A 3717-nucleotide genomic window follows, 5' to 3' on the forward strand; every position below is an offset into this window, starting at 1 on the left:
GTGGACGGGGTCTCCGAGGCCCAGCAGCAGGGCTTTCAGGTGTCCAGGGGCCACCTTCACCATCAGCTGCTCCATCCAGCCACAGTACCCAGGAGGCTCCTTCCAGCTCGCCTTCACCTCCTCCATCACATCACACAACTACACCAGCCAGCTGTCAATCACTCTGCCCACTTCCTGTTTCCTGCCGCAGAGCCCGCCCACCAAGGAAGCTACAGCTGTTTATCACGTCATGTTTTTTCTCATGACTTCTCCTCTGAAGCCACGGCTGTCTCTCACTGTCTCAGGTAAGCTGAAGCAGAGCAGCTGAAACGTCACCTTCACAGATCTTCTTATTGATTTCACTCTTTATCATGACAGCTACAAAACAGAGTCGAACTTCATTACAAAGGCTGCAGAGATCTACTGATTAGTTTCTGATGACAGACTTGATGTCGCTGCTTATTCAGCTTCCAGACCATGTTCTCCTACTTCTGTCCAACAAACCGATAAACACATGAACCCTCAAATAATCACGATTAACGTTACGTTAACTAGAATAAATTCAGGATTAGAAACTGAACATTTTAAATATATTATAAATATATTTTAATGACTCGGAGACGCAGGACGCGTACCTGTCAACATCACTGCAGCTTCCAGCACACCTGTAGCTGGTAGCCATGACAACGCTGTTCCACCTTCTCATTGGCTGTAAGGGCAGCAGCTGGATTTGTGTTGCGTTTAAGCACAATAAATTATATTTGTTTAGTGTAAAACAACTATAAACTGTTTCGGCAGTTGAACTTCTTTGACCCTCTGCTTGTTTCTTGCCCCCAGATTCTCGCTCTGCCACCACAAAGCTCTTTACAGGTGGGCACTGCCCACATGAGGTTTCTACGCTGCAAACTAGGGGCAGGGCCTCGTTAGGGAATTCCGGCTTAGACTGATCATAGTATTTAGAAGGTGCTAATACACGTGTCATTGCTGTGGATCAAGTAGGCCTACATAATCAGCCCTCTCGAGGACCCCTTTCAGCTGGAGCTTTAGGCAGTTGAACTTCTTCTCTGGTTGCGACGGCTCTGCTTGTTTCTCCAGATTCTGCGTTCAGATATGTGTTGATAGAGATTCCTGACGGACTGAAGTGGTTTTGGGAGATTTCAGGTCTCTACAGTTTGTGTTTAATGGGAGCTGATGGACTCATGATGGTGTGTGATGTGATGTGTCCATGTGTTTGATCAGATCCAACAGGTCTTCTCATCAAAGTGGTCGTCCTGCCGCTGACTCTGCTGTTGGTGATCGCTGCCCTGTGTTTCTACCGTAAGGTACTGACACACGTCTGTTGTTTAGAGGCCTGAGATGAAGCACTCGCTCTGTGTTTACTGACCTGAAGAAGAGGAGGAGTGATGCACTAACTCACATGTGTGTGCTGTCATGTCTCTCCAGGCCAGCAGGGGGCAGAAGCCGGGCAGGCAGGAGGACATCGAGCTGGATTATTATAACCCGGGTGTTTCTGCAGCTGAAGAGGAAGGAGCTCAGGGAGCAGAGTAGGACCTCCAAGGAGCTCATCTCATCTGCCTCACAACCCACCATCAGCTCAGTCCAGGATTTTACTCTTTTCTAGTGATGGATAAGCCTCTGGTTCTGGTTCTTGGGGGGCCTTCACAGACACAGTTTGACTGCCTGACACATTTACAAGCCATATAGTAACATGATTTGCCTTCAGAGTGATAATGGTTAACTGCTGAGCTCATATTACAAAAGTAGAACATTTGAAGAAAGATGTTTAATTTGAGATACTGTCTTTATTTCTTTAATAAGTCCTGTATCGCTGCATCTCTTGTGCCGGACCTCATCTTTGCCTCTAGAAACCTTTGTGTGATGCAGAGGGGAAGGTCAAGAGTTTTACTTTTTACGCTTCTATCATTTTTAGTCAACGTTAAGACTTGTCTTCTGTAAGGACGTCTCATGTATGCATTCCCTGATGACATCAAGATAATCATTTTAATCAGGAAAGAAGGCACTATTTGCCTAAACGTCAGCAGCCACTGTGAAAATGAAAGCAACATCATTTTGAGATTAAAGAACAGAAGGAAGGTTTTTCTTTAAAAAAGATGGTGACAACCCATGATTGATGTCTTTTCTGCTTCTTGTGTGTGATTTTCATTTGTGTGATGCATTTAAGATGTAGAAGAGAAGAAATGCTCCTTTAGTCTTGTTTTTAAACTGAGACCTGCTGTATCTGCTCTGGATGCTTTGGAAATGAGAAGATTACACAATCACAGTTTGTTGAATCTACATGATGTGTTTATATTTTTCTTGTTCATTTGTGACGAGAGCAAAGGGGTGTTGCAACTACTGGCAGGAAGTGTACGGTACCTATAAAGAAGAGGAAGGATGTGAGGTCAGAATGTAAGAACCAATCAGTGTGATGGCTAACTTATAGCAGCCAATGAACGTTTGGAAAAGGGCTGAGGTCCTTCCTGCCCATTATTATTTCAGTTGCTGACCCAGAGCTCAAGAAGAATTAGGGGAAAATAAAGAAGAAGGGGCGAAAGGAGAAAAAGGGGGAACTTTTGGGGGCTTCTGTTTTTGCCTTTGTTGAAAATAAATCAGTTTCTCTTTGGGTGCACGCCTGAAGAAACTAGAAAGAGTTTTCGTCTCTTTTTGTCTTCATTTTCTTCCTCCTCTTCCGGACTGGTAAGTTAGTATTCTTCTACTTTAACATCCACACTGCCGACATTAACACAGCTCATTACAGATCAGCAGCAAACTGCTCCTTTAAGGAACTCCTTCCAGGTGATGTGTTCAGGGCCCTACTCTCTGCAACCTAAAGTGAGAGAGGAGTGAAGTGGCTGACCAGGAAACTTCTGAATCTGGAGTCAGACATTCAGTACAGACGCTCAGGCCAGTACCTAGTACTGAAACTAGCTCGTTATCAGAGGTCGCCCTTTTTCCTGAGTGCTATCTGAAGTCATAATGCGCTAAGGGCGCCCGGAGTTGGTGACCCGAGAGAGCGGGGTTTCCTTGCAGAAGGGCCGCTTGTCGCTACAAAGCCCATTGGTTCCTTCTGAAGACGCCACTCTTTAAAAAGTCCTCACAAATATATAGTTTCATTTTAAAACTAAGTATCGGGGTCCAAACACCCGGCACAATTCAGAAGCAAAGCCGCTGAGTAGGTGACACTTTCTCAAAGGTCAAAGGTCAGTGTGACCTCCAAAGAGGTTTTCAGCCATAATTTCAGAATGAACTGAGCGACTCCAGGTTTCACACATGATGCCTGGGACGACAGAATGAGGAAACAATAACCAGCACAGTACGGGCTTTGCTCCATCTCCTCCATTCTGCCTTTCACTTCCTGCCCTGGATCCCTTTCTCGCCCTTCAAAATGGCGTCCACAGAAAGTGCTTCCTTTTGGCGCGGACAGGCTCAGTCTGTTATACCAGGTGTCTGACAGCATCATGGAAAGGATGCGAGGGACTCCCGCTGACATCCTTTGTTTCTGGCCAAGGACACTTCTGGCTCTGAAATCTCTTGAGAGGCGAATCTCACCGGAAAGGTGACGAGTTTGCATCCCTGAGGATTCTTCTTCCTGCAGAGCCACAGAAGAAATGCTGTGTGAACAGAAAGCCTTTCCCCTTAGTGCTGCTGCAGGGCCCCTGTGATGCCAGGGGCCTCAACTATCTGATGGTAAGATAAGTGGTCTCTCTCTGCTGGAGCTGTGGCTGCCCTTTCCCTCTC

General features: G+C 46.1%; 1 long non-coding RNA gene across 1 annotated transcript; it reads left to right on the top strand.

Annotated features, from left to right (window-relative positions):
- The first annotated feature begins 261 nt into the window (after window positions 1–261).
- LOC119914882 lies at window positions 262–2089 on the top strand. Its single transcript, XR_005446860.1, has 3 exons — window positions 262–284; window positions 1219–1301; window positions 1423–2089. It is a non-coding gene; the product is annotated as an uncharacterized LOC119914882 (long non-coding RNA).
- Window positions 2090–3717: the final 1628 nt, after the last annotated feature.

Source organism: Micropterus salmoides, unplaced genomic scaffold (assembly GCF_014851395.1).
Source record: "Micropterus salmoides isolate LMB-PRFRI ecotype aquatic unplaced genomic scaffold, ASM1485139v1 Ms_hic_scaffold_20, whole genome shotgun sequence".
Classification (NCBI taxonomy): Eukaryota; Metazoa; Chordata; class Actinopteri; order Centrarchiformes; family Centrarchidae; genus Micropterus; species Micropterus salmoides.